The sequence below is a fragment of the Dromaius novaehollandiae genome, chromosome 13 (assembly GCF_036370855.1).
Source record: "Dromaius novaehollandiae isolate bDroNov1 chromosome 13, bDroNov1.hap1, whole genome shotgun sequence".
Classification (NCBI taxonomy): Eukaryota; Metazoa; Chordata; class Aves; order Casuariiformes; family Dromaiidae; genus Dromaius; species Dromaius novaehollandiae.
The window spans coordinates 24,815,516-24,836,181 of record NC_088110.1 but is presented as its reverse complement, the minus strand read 5'-3'; the positions used below and the strand labels follow the sequence as shown (position 1 = coordinate 24,836,181).

Genomic DNA, 20,666 nt, shown 5'->3' with positions numbered 1-20,666 from the left:
TCGCGGCTCCCCGCAGAGCCGTGCCGCCCTCCACGGCTCTCCCACATGGTTAACACCTTTCGGTCTCCCCCGCGCCCTCCGCGCTGCCCTTTATTTTCCCTTCCGTCTCCCTTTCATTCAAATACACGGATTTGAAGGCAAATCCTAAGAAATGACGATTAAAAACAGCCATCCTGCTTTATAGAAACACTTTTCCATGTTTTTAAGTCTTTTTGGAGCCACGATGGAAAATAACCCTTGTATTTATGCAAATTTACAAGTGGCGTGTGATGATGGAAACAAAACAGCGCTGGACTGCAGCCAAGGCATGGCATTGACGGGGCCTCTCAGCTGCTCGCCTCCCGGTTCTTCGGAGAAAGCAGCTGTAGAGAAACGAAAATACCGAACCCCCCCGAGAGACGGAGACCCGCAGGCGCGCGCATTCCTGCACCCGTCTCCCCGGAGCCGGCCGGGCTGGGGATCCGAACGCGGTTCTGCCTGCCGCCGCCGCTGGACGCCGACCGTCGTCCCCCACAAGCCTCCCTGTCCCGCGCTCCCGGCTCCCCTTTCAGGAATTTACAAACATTTTCCGCAGATCAATATCGGTATTGATTATTCATTGTGAGCGAGTCGTGTGTCTTTGGTGATCCAACCTGGCAGAGTGAGCAGCCAAAGGCTGCTGCAGTAACACACACACAAAAAAGGAAAAAAAAATCCACAGAAGGCGAGAGGGACCCAGATCTTGCTGGGTTTGCCGCTGCTAGCAACGGAGATGGATGGATAGGAAGAAAGAAAGAATAAAGAACAGGCATAAAAAAGAACGAAGAAACGAGGGAGCTGGAGGGAGAAAGCAAGAGCACGAAAGACAAAGTCACCACGGGAGAAGCGGGTCTGGGCGCCCTGGCAGCCCGGGGAGGCTCCCAGCCCCGCGCTCGCCGCTGCGTACACAGATGCAGTGGACTTATTGCTCTGGGAGCGAAAAGTGACTCACGGTTCTGGTATCTGCTACGTAAGAGCATTGGGGGGATTCCTTGGCTTGCTGACAGAGAAGGAAGAAAGCAGCAGCAGTGAGGTAAAACAGGATTCCTTCCTATTGCCTTCCTGGGAATATGTAGTCGTCTGGGCTGACTGAAGCAGCTCTCTGCTCTCTTATGATATGCAAAAGGAGAATAATTAAAAGCGCCAGCATCACTTGCAAAGTGAGTAAACACAAAGCCTTTCAAAACCTGCTCTTCAGCTAATGAGAAGCTGTAATTTCTTATACTTAAAGGCAAAAAAGACACTGATGAGACTCAGTGGAGTGTGTGTGCATGCGCGCCTGCGTGGGTGTGCATGTGTTTGTAGATACGAGAGAATCAGTTAATTGTTGATGATGTTTAGAAAAGGGATTATGAGAAAAGACACTGAAATGATGACAGGAAACATCTTGGATCAGAGCCAAAGAAATAAAATAATCAAGGACAATCAAGCCTGCAGCTCCGGAGAAAGCGCCGACTATTCTGTCGGGGACTTGGAAGGAATTTCCCAGGGCTTTCTTGCTGCAGATGGAATACGTTTGGCACCAGGAGGGAGAACTAAAAGGAGCAGTTCGCTAAGAGAATGAAACAACAGAGGAGAGAACTATCGAGCTGCGCTATAATTCAGAGGTTAAACAGCTTTGTCTATTTATATGTCAGATGGAGACTCGTTTCTACTCACATCTGACCTGGTCTGTGAAAATACAACTTCTGAAATCCTCTAACTGCGAGCAGAAGCTGGTGATTCTCCATACGTCTCTTCAGAATTGCTGTGACATTACAAAAACAAAGGAAAGGGAGCTGGAGGAATTAAGTTCTCCTGTGGCTGGAGATCCAGAGAGCACACAAGGTGATCTGAACCAATGGACCTGATCACGCAAAGCGATTCTGCAATCAATTCCTTTCTTAATTCTGGAAATTTGAAACCCTTACTAGAGGTGGGGGACTGCAACGCACCGGCTCCAAGCACAGAGGAAAAGCGACCAGCACCTGGAGGAAGAGGAGCAAGCGTTCCTTCCCACCGGGCAGCTGATCGTTACACTGAACAACCGGATTTTAGTAAATGTGCCTTTTCACCTGGGCTGAGGTTGGGTGGGGAAAAAGGACGGAGGGAATCTTAAACCATCTTAGGACTGTTGCATTGTAAGTGAGCTACAAAAATGCCATTTCTTTGTTCTGGATGTTAAACTCTGTCTTATTTCATTATCGCTGCATTTTGGCACGTTACACTGGGCTTCTCCAGCAGCAGAAACACATTGTCTATTAAAGCGCGAGTCTTTGGGGACATGGAGGCAGAGAAACGAGAACGAGCCAATCACACATGACTTGTGCACGTTTCCTATTTTTCAGCATTTGCAGAAAGCTTTTTGGATGGTAGGTACGTGTGTGCAGCGGGGAGGGCGGGCGGCAGGGGAGGAGAGGGGGAGAGCGGGCGCGCGAGCGGGGGCCCGGCAGGAGCAGGCACGGCGTTTGGTATTTATGTAATCCACGCGCTGGGTGCCAGCGCTGCCGGCAGAGCCGTCCGGCGCTCCGCTGCTCTGCAGAGCCGCTCGGACCTGATCTGAATGTTAAATGCAGACGGCCAGATTAGCATACTAACCGAGTCATGTCAACCCCCGGCAATCAGCAAATGGCCATCGCTGGCGCAGCAGACCCTGCCCGAGATTTAACCGCGTCCTTTGTCAGGTCTCTTTTTATGTTTGCATTTAGGTTTTGTTTCTCGATTAGACCCTAGAAATCCGTTAACAAGAAAGAAAGGCAGAGATGCAAAAACCTATAATGAAAACAAATGACCTATTTAAAGAGTGTTCAGGCTAAAAAGAGGGGATTTACAGCACTGGGGCCAGAAGAAAAGACAATCCCGCAGCCTGGAAAATGCCTGCACAAATGCAGTGTCCGTTCCAGTGCCAAGGTCCAAAAAAGACGGTTGCTAAAACGCTAGCGGTCTGCGTCAGGGTGCTGCAGCACCGTCTTCACAAAGACTCAGAAGAAATGTCAGCACGTGGCCAAAAAGAGATGTCTTAATTGTTCCTGCTCTGCCTGCTGTCAGTGTTATTATTATAACACTACAGCTACTACTGGGCAAGCTTAGAAAATTAGCAAGAAAGTTCCAGTGCCGTCAAACACTAAATTTTTCAATAATTTGAGTTCACTCACACCAGCCTCCTGGTTCTGAAGCGCCAGCACTGCTCTGGCGAGCTGAACGGCGAGGGCAGCCCCCGAAGGAGGGGACCGCTCGGTCTGGCCGCGGCCCCGGGCAAGGGGCACTGCCTGCGTCCCGGCCGCCCGCGCGTGGGCTGGCCGGCAGCAGCCCCTGCGCCCGGCACTTGCCTCTTCAGAAGTCTCCGTCCTGTGTGTTATTTTTTAAACAAATTACTTCGCAGCAATTAATTTGCCCCCTAAGCTGTCATATTTTGGTGGGGAATAAAAAGATTTAATCCCAGTACAGCCTTTTTGGAAGGAACTATCAAATAAGGGAAAATCTGAAAGATATTCTATACTGTATGATTTTTTTCAAAATACCGTGGGCTGTAAACATCACAGAGGCACAGTCTGTAATTTTGCCAGCAGCATTTGCATGCAATACGGATGTGGAGGAGGAGGAGTGTGTGCTCGAGCCCAAGGTCCCCTTGCCGGCTGCGTGTGTTCAAGCCGCAGGCTCGTGTGTCTCTGCCGCAACGAGGGCAAAACCGCAGCGACGGAGGCTGCGACGGCCCAGCCAGGGATCCCCGGCACCGCCCGCGTCCGAGAGCCACGTCACAGAAAACGTGGCACCGCCGCAGGGACCCGCGGAGTCCAGGGACCCACCGAGTTTATGCTGTTGGAAGAGGGCACGTGGCGGGGGGAGGCGGGAGACGCATCTGCGTCTCAGACCAGCTTGTCGCTCTGCCCCACGCTCCCGCCGGCAGCTCGTGCTGGGCGAAGGTGCTCAGCCCGGGCGCGTCGAGTGCCGCGTGCCCGAGACTTTCAGCAGAGCCACGCTCATTTACACCAGCTAGGAATGCACAGCTTAAGTGTTTTAACGATAGATAACTTAAACATTTAATCTGTTGAAGGAACTGGAGGAAGCCTCTCGTTCATTTGAACGCCTGCCACGCGCCCATGTCTTCTGCCTGCCAACAGCACGAGCATCAGCTGCTGTTGAAGAACAACTCTAATCTGCACCCGGTGCGGACGTGCTGGATAACCTCACCCAGTGTCGTCTCATCTGCCCTGACAACTGCATAAACAAATTCAAGCCATTAAGAATCTTCAAAATTGATCCTAAACCACAACGAAGCCTTATCATCAAACTTTTAATTGAAAACACTGCAAATACTAATAAAAGTCTTGCTGCTTGCTATGGCCCCGTGGTGTGCTGCTGGACTGCTTACGGTGTGGGACCACAGGCTTTTGGAGCCACTAAAATAAAACCGTATTTTCCCTGCAGGTTCTGAAGGCGCCTCTGTGCCACCTGAAAAGCCGGTATTTGGTGAACTCGCACAGGAACTGTCCTTCACACCCCAACACACGTCACTGTCGCTCACGGACGACAAGCTACCAACACCTCCCCTCTCTTTTTTCAGTATTGAAATACAACAGAAGTTACTAAAAATGCATGTCACACTCTTATAGTAGTAGATAAAGATGCACTTAAATGCGAGCAGAAAGGACGGGGCTGTTGGAGGAACCTGGACGTCGGCGCGAACAGTGCCCCGAAGCCAACGCAACGCGCGAGAGCCGCCAGCGACCGCCGCGAGCCCGGACAACACGGCTCATCCCACCGCGCTCCCCTGCCGCCCGGGAACCCTCGGAGCCGGTTCCACCGTTCCCGGTTGGTGTTATTTTTAAGAACTGCCTTTGAGATATAAAAGCACGAGACTTGCCAGCTTTAGAAACGGGGCGTTTTAAGCAGCGTGCCACCCTGCACCCCGAAACACAGCGCTGGTCCCACCGGCCCCGCTTCCTCAGCGCTCACTGAAGGACAATTTGTCAATAAACAGGTAATTATAATAATACTGCATAATAAAATCTCTGACAAATACAGTAGAAATCCAAACCACGACGTTTTCCTTACCACTCTAGGTTGAATTCAAAGCCTTCAACTTAATAACCTCCTCTATTTTAGATCCAAAGAGAAAAATCAGAACAACATGCAGAAAAAACAAGTTCCATTCTATAAGCGAAGGTAAACAAGCCTTACTCGACCCTTAGACACGGCTCGGCCTTCACAGGACTAAAATGGTTTATTTTCCTTTCTGCAGCTGGTTAGAAAGCCGGGCCCCTTCTGTCTGATGTGAGCCTCACGTTGTCTTGCTTGCTGCAAAACAAGCTTAGAACTGTTACCAGTTTTGCTGAGTTTGCTCAAAGAAAAGTTTTTAAAAGTTACAGTTCACCTAATAAAGCCCATTCTCACCTGAACATTTAGGGGTGCTTTTCTTCTCTAAGGCTTTCTCCTGCCAAACTGAAGTCGAACTGTTTAGTGTTTGCTTAGCTCCAGGAAAGTCACAGAAATACTTCTTAGTAACAGAAATTTGAATTATTACACTGTTATCATCCTCAAATACAGCACAACCAGCTCTGCTTAAACGGAAAACTCATCTCAGGCAAAGTTTAGATATGGAGGGAAATCACAGCTTGAAAATAAAAGTTTCTAAGAATTTGGGAACAACCGAAAACAATGGGTGCAGTGAAAAGGTATACGAACCTCACGTTCTAGCAACTGTACAAATGTCTATCTTTTCCCTACATACATATTTAATACTGTCCTTACCAGCAGTACCATGGTCACAGCTATGTGCTTGCGTAGAGCTGTCCGTGCACACCTACATGCTATAAACTGAACAAGCTTCTCACTTATTTCCACTTGCAGTATAGTACTTCCATCCCAGTCCCTTATGCCTTGGTTTTGGCCATGCGTATTTACAGATGTCTCTCCAACAGACTGAAGCCATACACTTTAAATTAACAGATGCTCAAGCCAACCATCCACTAAGTTACACAGTGCGTACACTGGCCATCCTGACTATACGTCACTTTTCCATTTCATTCACACACCGGCCTTCTTCCCCTTTCTCGCAGCCCAGCCTTCCCACTGTCCAAGCGTATGAAGAAGGTGGGAGGTCAGTGAAGTCCATTAGCATATTGGTACTTTTTCTGACGTGGTCACTAATAGATACAGTAAACAGACTGGTCCCAAAATTGAGTTTTCAGTAACTCCCAGCGTAAGCTCCCTCCTCTGTAGCCCTCCATCGCTTCCCTTACATTTACCCATAGCCATCTCCTTTTCAGCTGGCTTCCTAAAATCATCGCTTTTTCTGGATTCAGTAATAATTCCCTTCATGGCATTACACCAAACGCGTCACTGAAAGCCAGAGACATGAGATTTCACACATTTCTGTTGTTTTTTAGGATTAGTTACCTTATCAGACAAGGCTATCATGTCAGTCCGACACAGTCTATCGTCAGTACATGTATATTGTGTTTTATCCCATTTTCCATTCTACCTACCTAATTAATTCTTTTTTCTTCCAAAATACGTTTTAAAGCCTTGCACACTACTGAGGCCAGAGCAGCAGGCCTGGATTACTTCTGCATCTTCCTAAGGCATCGGCATACCTTTGCTGTGTTTCAACATCTGTCACGATTCCTGACATGATAGACAGCAATATTTCCTGGTGGAATTAAAATTTTTCACTGAACTGGGACAGAGATTCTCTACTCCCTTGGATTTCAGACATTAAGTTTTGAACCTGGCTTTTACATTGTTTTCTTCATCGTCTATCTTCATTTTCCCCTTACATTCTTTGAAAACTGGCAAAATTTAATTTTCTTTTTGTTCAATCCTTAATCTCTACCCTTCCCTTGCTATATAGATACCTGCCTTCTGGCCTGCTTTCCTATTCTTTTTTTATTTATATAGCTGAAGAACCTTTTGCTATTTGTTTTAAGGTTCTTTGTTTTAGTGTTAACTCTAATCCAGCCAGACTCTCTGCTTCCTGACAAGTAAGATACAATTTTTCTTTCTTATCAGTCTTTTATCCACTCCTTTGAGGCTTTCCATTTATTTCTAACACCCTTCTCACAGAACCTATTCATACAGCTAGATTTGAAACCCTTTCTTAATTTTCCCCTTTTGTTTGGAATACAGATTCTTGACTATTTTTAAACCTCAGATTTCAGGAGGTTTCAGCTTTTCTCTTTGTGCAAGCCGCAGAGCCTTTTTCAGGGATGTTGTAGTAGAGCAAAATTAGAGAAATTTCATACCGTAGGCTGAAGCAGACCCATAACAGAGTGGTGTACCATGCTGATCAGCTAATGACTACAACTGGAGACTGAGCTCTCTGTTTTTGATATTTACCTGTTTTTTAAAGAAAATTCTAATAGAAATGATGTGCATTACATTTCACAGAACAGTTCACAACAAACCTAGTAACTAATCAGGATGCAAATAGAAAAAGAATGACACAGTGATGCTTGGGACCTACAGGATAGCTGTTGCTTTCATTGGTATATAGTGAATGTTTTTTAAAGAATACAAACAGTTTACAACACAACAAAATTAGTCAAGATATAACAGCATGAAAAAAGCACAATTGCACGATGTTTCCAGACTTCTCCATTCCAGCCTCCTGTACCTTTCTCCTCTCTCTCTCTTACCTTCTCTCTGTTTTTCTATTCTTTCTCTGTTTCATTAATCTTTCCCTCTCAGTCTCAAATCAAAGTCAAAAACGTTAGTTCGACCTGGGGGAAGGTGGGATTTCAGTGTTAATACTCTTTGCTCAAATCTCTGGATTCAGTTTACAGCATTTGAAGAACACCACACCCCACACACACAGGATACAAGGGCCTCAAAACGCTTCCTGACTAAATGGGAAAAAGTAGATGCTTTACTCAGGATCCTCTAAGACATTAAATATCTTTGCCCATCGAGAATTTCCCAAGGTTTCCATTTAATTTATAAGTCTGATGATTCTCAAGCAACTGAAGTGCTCACCTACGTTGTAAACAAAATACTTCAGGTAAAAATGTATGAAGAAACCAACAAGGAAGCTTCCTTAAAGGATGAAAAAAATAAAAGCAAATAAAGGAAAAAACTCCAACTCCAGACTCACACCTTTCAGTTTTTAATCTAGATAGATGGAGGACACTGAAGTGTGTTTCATGAAACCTACCATTAATTTTTCTACTGTTATCACTGTTACACAAAGATACTTCGATATTATGTAGTACCCCAAATATTATGAGTGACACCATAATGACTCAAGATATACAGCTATATTAAAAACAGGTACTTTAAAGTAACTCAGTGAATTTCAGTTAAATAAAACTGAATTTTGAATGAAATTACTACATGTGGGACAGTAGGTACTTTTTCAAAGCCAAATCTAATGGAGAAGGTGCAGAGACTCTTCAGGACAAGTTAGAAGAAAAGTTATTTGTTTGTTTTTACCACACTTGTAAGCTATTTTTTCTGCCAGCACATCATCTACCATCATTTCTGGAAACTGAGTATCTAAGAATTGAAACAGACCATCCGAATATGATTTAACTTCAACAACCCACATGGAAAACGAAACAGGTCAGGAGTCCTGTCATTTCCTCATCCCTCCTTATGCCTGTTTGACTGTGACAGAAATTCAAGGGCCAGTTTTCCCGCAAAGAAGATTAAGCCAAGGACACCAATCGTTTGGCCTGTTCTTTAACGTCAGAAACTAACAGTTAGGGCCATCATAAATAATTAAATAACGGAGCCCATATCGTTACTCACTAGCCCACACAGAGCTATAACCTGACTAGGAAGCAGCTTGAAGACCTCCAGAAGGAATACAGGATCTCAGCAGGGATGGTCTTGTTCAAATACCTTTTCATTCATCCCATCACATTCCAAGGAAGACGAGCGAAGATTACTGTCCCACAAAGATGAATAACTAACAAGTGTGAGGAAATACCTCATGCAGATGGCATTTATAAAGCAGCATACACCCATTAGAAGAAAGAGCAAGCAAATATTGCTGCTTACCAGAATGACAGAGGATAAATGACACACAGACCTCTAAAATCTCTGCTTGAAAACAGCATGGCTGTATTACATGCAATCATCTCTCTTTTAATCCGTGCTACTTACATGACACATCCCAGGAGGGCTACCAACACAAAAACCATTTTTACAAGGCGTAAGACAATTAGGTCATAGAAGATCTCCCTACCTCAATATGGAAACGTGAAGATAACGGGGCAGGATCCAGCGCCAACGAGTGGAGAAAGGACAATGGTTCTTATTCAGACTGGAAGAAGTTGGTGCAGATTCTTCAAATTAATGCCTGCAAACGAAAAAATATGAAGCATATAAGGAATCCTGAAGAATGTGGAATAACACACCAAAAGAACCAGAAGCTTATTCACAGCATAGAATAAATAATATTTTTTGTAATCTGTGTTCAGTTCCCATTCAGTCAACATTCCCAGTTGTTCTAGCTCACATTCTCATTTCAGACACCTGAAAGTTGACATTTAACATGTTTATATGATAGGTGCATTTTGCGTTTCCACAAAACACACAGCTGCACTTTCCAGGGTTGCTTAAGGTATAAAAACGATGAGCTACATTTAGATGGCCCTGCTAATGGAAAACACGCAAGTCTGTATGTGCTCCGTGGCCCCCTCTGACTCGTCTGTGGGCAAAGATAAAAGTTTTTCGGTATTATTTGTCTTTTTTAATCACTACAGCCAAGTACTGTTTCTTCTGTAACAAGCTACCTAAGGAGGGAAAACAAACGAAACGAAGAGTTAGGGAACAGCTGGCTTCACCACCAGCCTTCCGCTTCCCACCAGAAAGCACCACTTTCAGCGCCCAACTTCAGCATCCAGGTGGGTCGCTGAGCAAAAGGGTGTCAGAGACCCAGGGGACACGGGACCTCTCCCCTTCCCGCGGTGGCTCCTGGTACCACCGCAGCTCTGCAGCTGCCGTGATTTTATGAACAAGAATTTCAGAAACCTAGCAAAGTAATGTTCTCCTCTCCTCAACTTTTTTTCTCCTCTATCTACCTTTTTCTGTATTTGAATGCATTTTACCACCTTCTTCCCTGGTAAGAGTCCTGTTTAACCTCACGAATTTAAGCCTAATTTAGACAGCATCTGCACGACAGGGACAAAAAGCATACAGCACATCCAGCACACATCCAGGATGGCCTTGAGAGAGCAGCCCAGCATACAGCACATCCAGCACACATCCAGGATGGCCTTGAGAGAGCAGCCCAGCATACAGCACATCCAGCACACATCCAGGATGGCCTTGAGAGAGCAGCCCAGCAGGCTGCTGGTCACGCCGTCACACGATCGCTCTTAGCAGAGCGCAGCCTGCAAGGTGCCAGGCGCAGGCGGAGGTCGGGGCCCGAGTGCCGTCCGGACACCGCGCTCCTCCCGCAGCGCGGGGCATAAAGCCTGTGCCACGGTGCTGATCCACGGCTTGAGCGAAATAGAAACAACAGAAAAAAGGAAGCTATTTCAAATAAAAAGACACCTACAGAAAAATGGAAGTTGTTTCCAAACAAAGAGAACAGAAACGGACGTTCAGTCTAGCAAGAGAAACGTAAAACCACAAAAAGCCAAGCCAAAACACAGGCTGAAGGACAACTGTCCGAGTTAGGAAAGCTAATAAAAACTTTCCAAACACAAAAGCAGGAAGCCTGTCAGTCACCCAGCGCAGCTGATAGATGATCAAGGCGTGAAGGGAGGAATTAAGGAAGATAAGGACACAGCAGCAAAATTAAATTAATTCTTTGCACTGACGTGCACCACGGAGGAGGTCGGGAAGGTTCATACACCAGAGCAACAAATCACCAGGAGCAGACGGTATTCCCTCAAGAGTTTTAAAGGAGCTCAAATATGAAATTGCTGAACTTCCTTTCTTTCTTAGTATCAGAGGATTGGAAGGTGACAAATCTCTAAAAAGGGCTTTACTGGTGATCCTGGGAATTACAGACCAGAAGTCAGATTTCCGTAACAGGCAAAAGGGTAGAAAACTGTTAAGAAAAATCTGAATTAGCAGGCATGAATAAATACAGCATGTTGGGGGAGAGTCACTAAGCCACGGGATGAATTCACACCTATAAATCCAAGTTCTCCAACAGAGACAACAGCTCTGAATACGGGCAATTTGGTCTGACACAGGGGAATCAGATTTTCTAAAAGCTCTGCGGAACATCCTTCACTAAAGGGTCACGGCATAAGGAGGATTAATCTTCTCGTGAATCCGTGATAGAAAGATAGGGAAGAAAGAGCACGAACCACGCGTCAGCAATGGCGGGGAGCACGAGGCTCTGCGCTCAGGAACGACGGAGGAGGAGGAGACCGTCGAGCGACACGCAGAGAGTAGCGTCCGCACGCAGAGCTGTTCGGGAAAGTCAGATTTAAAACTAACTGCAAAAAGTTCCTGAACAATCTCACAGAATTCAGCGACTGGGAGATCAAACGCAGATTCAGGCCCCTAGTTAACAAACGCTAACTTTAACTCCGCAGTACGGGCTGCGGGGAACCAGCGGTCGCTCGGGAAGGCGATAGGGAAGTCACCCCGGGTGCCCCCCGAAGCCGCGCCTCGGGATTCAGCAGCAGCTCCAGAGCACAACGGAAAGCTAGAAATTATTAGCAAAAACACAAAGAGCAGAACAGAAAGTGTAATGATGACACCGCATGATGCAAAGCGGTGGTCCAGAACACCGCGGGCGTTTCTGGTGAACCCCGCTCAAAACGACAGACGCCGGGACAGGTACCGAGATCCCCCCCCGCCGTCAGCCGCTCCGGAGGAACTCGCTGGCCTCCAGCAGCCCTCGGGAAGACGTGGGGGGGAGAGGAGGAGAGAAACAGCCCCGGCGCCCCTCCGCAGGGGTCCTCTCTCCCCGGGAAGGGGGCTCCAGCAGAGGGAAGGCTTTTCCCCCACGGACCTGTCTGCTCCTCGCCCGGAGCTCGGGGCCGCGGTGGAACCTGCCGGGATGAGTCTGCTCACATCGCTCTCTTCAGCGGGAGCTGCCCCGCTCCCCCCACGGCCATGGGGCCATTGCACAGCAAGCGAAGAGCTCGAGCACCCGGCGACGCGCGAGCCGGGCCACGCCAGAGCTCGGAAACGGCGGCGGCAGGATCCCGCGAGGGCCGCGGGCAGGGTGGGGAGCCGGCGGGCAGCAAGGCGGGCGGCTGCCCGGACACGCTGCCCGCCCAGGACAGCCCCGCGCAGGCAGGGCCGCTCGCGCCGGGGCCCGGCTCTGCGAGGCTCCGGCGTGCGCTTTGTCCCGCCACGTGCCCACACGCTGCAGCCGCTTGTTTGCATCCGGGTGCAATTAGCACCGTGCTAAATTCCTCGTGCCCTGCGCTAACTCGGGAGGATGGGCACGTCGCGGCCGTTACAGCCAGCCGCGGCAGACCCGGGGCACGCCGACCCTTTCGCTACGCTTCTGTTTCAGGAGGGAGGGCGCGAGGACGCTCCTTTTGTCCAAAATCTCCGTGGAGGAGCTGGAGGGTGCAGCGGCCGTGCGGCCTGGCCCAGGGGATGTCTGTGCACGCGAAAACACAGCTAGCCCCTGCCTCATCTGCCATGGCCAGCTCACAAATTAGGACCTGTCCTCTCTTCCCCAGACGCTGAAAATGCAGATGCGCCTGCGCTGCGGAGCTGGTGCGCAGAGCTCTGCAAGCGTAAGGAAAACAGAAACAGAAGAGCAACAGAGAGAGGAATGCGGTCCCTTCATCTCCCCCACTCACCTCAAACCAATCCAATAGCAGAATTAAGAGCTAAGAAAAAATACACAACTGCATGTTACAGGCACCGTCCTACCCTTCTTCACACCTCTGAAAACATGTTTAAAACCAATATGCTCAGGGCAGGAGTGTGCCCAGACTGCACTTGTCTGGCTGCACACAGAACATCGTTTCAACAGCCTGAGACGGAACTGGTAAGAAAATAGTGTCATTAAGTGTTTCATGGTCTCTGCTCCCCAACAGCCACCCCTGGCAAGTGTGCGGGCTGCCAACGGAGGCATCCTTCCTCCAGGCAAAGCAGTGGCCACGGGAGGCAGGGAGAGTCCTCCAGCCAGCTGCTCCCCACGCGGGAGGACACCTTCAAACAGCCCCCCCCAGACACCACCGCTTTGGGTCAGGAAAGCACGTTCCTGGCCTTTTTGTTGTTTTTGATCACCATTTGACCACTGCTCCTCACACGGACTTTTGGTGGTGAAGCCAGTGATGCTACCTGCATTTCTGGGTGGTGATGACAGCCAGCTCCTGCCACCGATTCAGCGGGGGGGTCCTGAAGGACACCCGGCTCTCCCAAGACCGGGTAGTTTTCATTCACCGGGATTCTCAGGGGCCTGTTTTCAACATCCCCAGTCACTGCAACCCCTACGTACAGGCTACTGCAAAACCCCCGCAATTCACACTGCTTAGGTGGAGGATGCTCGCAATACCTGAATTTGTCAGATTAGCAGCATGTGAGCAAACAACTCAAAAAAGGCAGACGAATGCTTCACAAAACACAATCTATATTCTTAACTGTAGGCTGATTCTTATTTATGCTAACTCATAACAAATTATGAACTGTATTATCATATATTTGGTAAAACAAGAATAATACTTTAGTAGCCCTAGAGGTTTTTTTATACTCCACTGCTCGTACACTTGGCTGGACCCTTGTACCCAATGTAACAGACACACAAACACAGAAATGCCATTGATTTCAGTGTACGGCCTTGCTTCACTGGGCAAATACAGTCATTTTAGTGAGCTCTGGGATTAATTTTTGAGGAATTGCAGAAGGTACATAAGTCCTCGGTGCGACCGATCCGGCACACCGGGAAGCACCGTGCTGCCGCGCTTGCCGAAACCCCGCTACGGCACGCGGCCTCCTGCTCCGAGCAGGGCTCACGCGGACTGCGTCACTCCGCTCTGCGACAACACGGTGATGCCAAACACGTGGGAACGGGACACGCTGGCAAACAGCTACTGACTGCAGAAGGGGGAGACGGGTCAGTGCCTCGGGGAGGAAAACTGCCACTTCAGTATTTCAACAGGACATCTAATTACTAAGTTTTAAATCCTAGTTTTTATCCCATTAGTTTGCACAGTAAATGGGGCCTGACCTAGAGAGAGCAGGTTGGGCACGCGGCTTGACTTCAAGAACCAGACGTTTGATCTGTAATTGTTTTTCAATGACTGTATCTTTTTCCGTGTTATTGCTTTACATGACTGGGTTTTGTACAGTATTGAAAATCAATAAAAATGCAGAAAAAAACTTCCCCCTTAAAAGTTAAATGATCTTGTTAGGATTCCGGCGCTGCTATTTTAAACCAGCCCATGTTTTTCTTCCCGTGCTCCCGGACAGCCGTGGATTACCTGTACTAGCCCCAACAGCGAGAAACGGGGCTGCAGTTTGTTTCAAGACGACAACCAGACCGTACTGCAAGTCGAGCCTGTGTCCTCAGGTCAACAAAGCACTTCACCACTTGCTTAAAGCCACTACTATTTCCATCTAGTCCAAGGGTATGTTACCCCTGACCACAGCAGCTCTGGTTTACAGCGACGGCGACCAAGGAGCGGCGTCGCAGAGGGAAGCCGCGGCAGGAGGGGCAGCGCTCTGCCCGGACAAGCGCGTTTCGTGTTGCTCCCCGACTGCTCCGCACAGCTTTTCTGCACTGAAGAAAGCAAGTACGCTCAGAAGCAACGTCACCAAAAGCGTTAAAGACAACCGTGCTTCTTTTCTGGCTTCCTCAGTTACACGACAAACCCAAGTAGAATGAAAGTTAAAAAGAAAAAACAAAAATCCCTACTTACTTTCAACTCCAGACTAGGACTGGGATACAGATGCTACGGGAGGTGACGAGCGTGTGGAGATGAGAACAGGGCAGCTACTTAAAGAGATTAAGGGATTCACAGCAGTGTAATTGAAAGGACCAGTAGCCTCACTGCGGCCATTAATATCTACAGGAAAAGGAGCCCAGTCTGCTGTAGCATTAACCAGCAAAATCAACCAGAGATAATAGTGTCCAGAGCCTGATACGGCAGGACAAAAGGCAGGAAACGCAGTCACCCGCAATCCCCCAGTACCAGGGTCATCCTGGCCACCGACTCTTCCACCTCTCTGATCCTGTTTTGCAGCACCATGTTACCGCATTTTTATACAGAGAAATGCAGAATGACTGTTGCTTATTTTTTGTTTGATGACTAACCATAAAAACTGAAGCCTGCAAAACGGCTTCATATTAAATGAGAAAAATACCCTTATTTGTCCTGAAAAAAAATAATATTTTTTGTTCAGGAAAAATATTGTGCTTACCCAAACAAAACATTTTATTTGTTTTTCAAAAATAAAGAAAACGTTCAGTTTTCACACAAAACGTTTTCAAACAAAACAAAACAGAGAAAACATTTGCGTTTGTCTAAAAGAACCTCATTTTTGTTCAATTGTTTGTCAAGCTAATACAGTTCTACAAACTGTTTACAACTGGTTTTTGTAAATGTGTTATTTCCACGCATTTCCTATGCTACCCTGAGGGACCTTGTACCCACATTTACTGAGGTAGAGGTGATCTACTTTGCATACGTGTTTTGTGGAGATCTTTCCCTCCACGCTATCAGCAAATTTAAGCTATGGTGAGAGAAGTGTAACTAGGCATTAGGGTTTTTGTTTAAAAATACAATACGTATAGAATTTTACGATACACATTTGGAAAAAAAAAGTGAACCTCAGTACACAGATAAGTAACCCATACAGACCTGTACGACGTACCGCGCCAGCGCAGCGCTATCTCAAACATCTCCTGCCCGGCCTGCTGCCCTGCCCGGCATCTCCGCGGCCACGCGGGACTCGGCTTCTCCAGGCCCTTTCCCAGAAAGGGCCTTCTGCAGACAAGGATTAAACCACGATGGCTTTATAACATCACACGCATTTTGCCAGATCCTCGTCCGGTATAAGCACGCACACCTCTCTGAAAGTTAGCCTGATTTTGTCACTTCAGCCTGCTGATAGATCTGGCTCCACAGCTTGGACTTCTTCGAGAGTTAAAGTCCTCTATAAACATATCATCTAACTTTATTATTGGATCATAATGATTTTAAAATAACTTTGTAGTATGCTCTGTAATCTTTTTTTAAAGTGCTTATTACCGTACTGTCACAGTTTCGTTCACTCTTTAACAGCCCCGTCAAAGCAACAGATACAAAGGTAAACACAACTGAAAAGGTGCAGCGTGCGAAGTGGCCCCTTTCCCAGGTTTATAACTTGGTTTTCCAAACTGCCAGCTGCTCTATAGACAAGCTGTACTAATTGTGGGACAATTTGTATATTCTTAAACTAAAACATTTTTCAGTTAAAGCAATGCATAAATTATTTATTCATTTGTATTTGCATTTAAATAGTTGAAAAATGTCCAAACTAACTGCTTTGAAAATTGTTCCAAAATTTCCCCCTAGGCTGTGACCTTGTGGCCAAGTTTAATCTCAAAACAAATTGAAAGAAGGGTTTATAACTAAAACGTCAAATGGCTCTGAATGTGCTTTGCTTCAGAGAATTGACTTATTCTTTTGCAAACTCAGCTAAGCATTTGGTTTGAGGCCTAAAGCTTGGTTTTCAAACGTGGGGCCTTTTTTTTTTTTTTTTTTTAAACCAAGTAACTCAAATCTAGTGCTGACAACTCTCAAGGTTTTACTCAAATCTAGTGCTGACAACTCTCAAGGTTTTACTGGTGAGGTTTTATCTTACACTACTTGGTGGCTTTCTTAAAGCTCCTGCTTCTGGACTCTACCCAACAGTGTAAGAAGCTCAGCCTTCAGTTTAAGAGATGTTTCTAGCTCTCGTAGTTCTGGTGGAAAGCATTAAAGGGTTAGAAACCAGAATACAAATGAAAATAGAAAATACATTAGTTTTAATAAACTCTAACTAACTGTGTCAAGTCTGAGATTTAGGGAGCTCAGCGCGTGCCCATGACAGTACTACTGTTTCACATCACCGCTGAACCCGCATACGCCTCTGACCACCTCTGCACCCAGAGCTGCAGCGGGGTATCTCCTGATGTCCCCGCCCGACTACCGAACCCAGAAGCCAAGTGTCATTTTGTTAAAATTTCTATGGCCAGTTTAACTGCACAAAACCAGCTCTTTCTTCTTCCTTTAACATAAATCTGGTTTGTGAAGATTATCGGAAGATTAATCAGAAGATTAATTCTTTATATTTCCATTGCAAGGTAAACTGGTGAGAGAAGGGAGAAAGCAGGCAGCGTTCTCACATGTCCGACAGCAGCAGAAACGCAGGGAACCAGGGAGGAAGGCAGCTTCCCCGCCCGCGCGGCCGGACATCGGCCCGCCTAGCCCGCCTGCCAGGCCGAGGGGAGCTCCTGGGCTCCTTGCTCACAACTGTGTCCCACTCAGGGACAAAACGAAAAAAAACAGACAGAAAACCATTAGGTATGCAGAAGAGGAGAAAAGTTGGAAGCCTTCAGCTGCCACCCCTTTTTTAGAATAGAAACAGAGCTAAAGAAGTAGCCAAGAAGATTCTCTTAATATTTCTTTAAAAATATTAATAATAAAATTCAGTCCCCAAGACAATATCCACAGACTGGGATGGACTTGGGCTCCCTAATATGAAAAGCAACCTGATAACTTATGTATAAGCATCCACCCCTTGAGCGGCTCATACCAGAGACTTTCAAGACGGGGGATATCTGAAGATTTTGACCCCATACCAGTCTGAGCTCTTCCAAGAACCGGCTCACGGCACACTACGAGAAATGCCGCGTGTCCCTGCTGAACCCAGGACAGGGGTGTCCTTAGTCCCGCTGCACCCTGCAAACTGTGCAAACGCCTCGTGCCCGCCTGCGTCAGGCCGCTTCAGCCACGGGGTCAGGGGCTGCTCGTGGCTGCACCGTTACCGCACCCGATGCACGTACTACCCCGCACTGCACATCGTACTGTATCACTGAACGTGCTGCCCACGCAGAGGTGAAAAGGAGCTGCCGCGCTGCGCACAGCATAATTGCTATTTCTTTTATATGATTATAAGAGTGCATGATTCTTTAATAGAGCCTTTAGGGGAAACACCCCAAATCCTCCCCTCCCCCCCCCAAACACTTGCACGTCAATTTACATAAAACGAAACCAATTTACTAAAAAATGCAAAAATATTAAAGCAGAGATCTAAAAAGCACATTAAGCATTTCAGCTGCTCATAAATAAGTATCAGTTTTAAAATGGACAACAAAACACAGGATTATATGCCGACCGGGAACACGTGAACGGCCTGGCGTTTCGGTGGCACAGAGGGCGGCGGGAGGAAGCGAGGCGAAGCACGGGCCGGTGCCCAGGCCGATGCTCCAGGCGGCTCCGACAGCTGCCGAGGCCTCCGGGCTACGCCGGCTCCCCGCCCTCGCAGGCCTGCGGGTGAGGGCCCTCCCCAAACCGCACCTGCGCTGCAGCCAGCTCTTCTGCTGGCTTGGATGCCGCGCACGCTCAAAACACAGAAAACAAAGATTCTGGGTGAAAACTAGGGGCACCTCACCTTCTCCCCCACTCGCTCCCAGAGCAGCGCTAAACCAACCCACACTGCCTACCTGCCTCTCCCTCCCTCTCCCTGAGACCATTACCGCTTGCATTTTAATATTCTCGGATTCCTGTATTTTTTCCATCTCTTCCCTCGGCCCCCCCAGCTGCGGGAACCGGCCCGCGGGCTGCACGCGCCTGCACCGCGAGAGCCGCAGCGGCAGCCGGGCACCGCTGCACCAAAGCGGGCACCGGGAGCCAAGCTTACGTCCTCGGCACCTCGCAGGCTCACGCAGCGCGTATGTATCTCCTGTAAATAACCCTCGGTTTTCACGTGGATTACTTAGACTTTCTGATGAAACGGCAGAAATGCCAATGCGGTGCGCGAGCACCCAATCAGGCAGCCGCTCGCCGACCTCTGCCCCCTCCTCTCCAGCAGGACCACTGTTATATTCTGGGGAAAAACCCTCCTCGTCTCTTGTTACACCTTTTTTATGATCTAGGATTCGGGTAATGATGACCCCATGTTACATAAAACAGATACATTAACGTCACCAAGTCCCAAAAGCACTGAATCAAGCCGACGCCTTCAGAAGGAAGGAAGCGATAGCCGCAAGCGAGGTGAGCCTTAACGGGAGCGTGGCTCCGCCGGGCGGGTGGGCTCTGCCGGACCGCCTGCCTGCCCCGTCGGGAACGGGGCCACGCGCCTAACCAAGACCAGAGCCTTGGCGAGCTGAAGCTAAGGGTGAGCCCACCCTCGGAGTGCGAAAATCAAACACGTCTGCAGGGAAACGAGTTGCCTGGACTCCGCGGAGCGGTAACGCAGTAGCCACCTCTTCGACCTGTGCTCATGGCTGAGGCTATTTTTGTTCCTTACAGTGGGAGCAGAAGCGACAACCAAAAGCAACCACCACTCATTGTTGGTGCTACACAAATATTAAAATAGAACGGCAATCTCTGATCAGAGGTATGAAGATCGTTTGCGGCTAAACTATTAATATCTAAAAGCATCAGATCTTGAAAAGAAAACCCAGCATAGTCTGGTCAAGGCCACCTGCTATAGAATAGAATATGAAACTGTGCTGTGATCACAAAGAAACCCTAATAGCACTCACACGTACACACAGGACACATCTGAATGTCAAAAGGACTGTGAATTATGTTCAGGGAACATGAAAATGGATTAATAAATTTGCAAGTAGTCTTAAGTGGTTTAAATAAAGAAAAACAGCACGAAAAACTAAGCCAGGTTTGTTGAATCCTGTCTGGCTATGCATCTGCGCTTTTTCACCAGCTCTGGGTACAGCAGCTATTTTGTTTCCCACCTGGATGAATTTGGGAAAGGGTAAAATCTGAAGGCCAAAATGAGGTGCATAAACAGGTGCAGCATCTCAGCACTTTTTATGGAGTTGCTCCCACTAACACGAAAGTCTGAATTTGGCCCACTGAAAAGAGGAGGGGGGGAGAAGGCCAGTCATCTTGAAAGAGGAAGGGCCTTGCGGAGCCACAGCTTCGTGCTCCAGAAACCCGGGAATAACAGCCAAACTTCTGCCCTCCCTCTTCACCTCCCTCCAGCTGGGGTCTTTCTGGATTTTCACTGTTTGTAAGATTATACGACAGCTCTCCAGGAATAGAGAGAACAGAAAGCTCGTATTCTGGCAGCACCAAAAAAAAACCTAACACCTTACTCATTTCACCACAGAGCTTGTTAGAAGAGATCTGCTGCCTCCTGATCAGAAGCTCAGAAATCTAGATGACATCTGCTCTTCCCATCTCTTGTCACCTCCCTCAGACGTACGATCACTGCAAGGTGTTCATCACCCGGCAAACAGGTATGCCGGTCCTGGCCGCTGACTCGTCAGGACGCAGCGCACCACGCACGCCTGGGCTCACTTCTTTTCCAAGGTAAGTTTGCATCGACGCTAAGTCGCACAGGAGCAGGGCACTAAGGAAGCCACCAGACACTGTCTGCGGAGGTGATACCAGTGCGGGAAAGCTTTCCAGGAGAGCGTGACTGGCTGAACGTGCTCATTTTTGCTTTGTTTTGTTATCACGTTACCAGATGTGGATGGACCCTTGGTAGCCTCTCGCCTTTCACTCCGGGTCAGCGTGGAGCGTGTTTGGCATTGCCAGCATCTCCTGATCAACCCAAACGGATCAGAACATCCTGGTGCTGTT

The 20,666-nt window shown here is 47.9% G+C and overlaps 1 protein-coding gene across 1 annotated transcript in view; it reads right to left on the bottom strand.

Moving 5' to 3' along the window:
- Positions 1–20,666, bottom strand: part of ZFHX3 (zinc finger homeobox 3) — a 735,572-nt gene that overhangs the window by 281,959 nt on the left and 432,947 nt on the right. Inside the window, exon 8 of the mRNA XM_064519879.1 lies at positions 9,185–9,298. The gene's annotated coding sequence lies outside the window, so the exon portion shown is untranslated. The remainder of the gene's footprint in view (positions 1–9,184; positions 9,299–20,666) is intronic.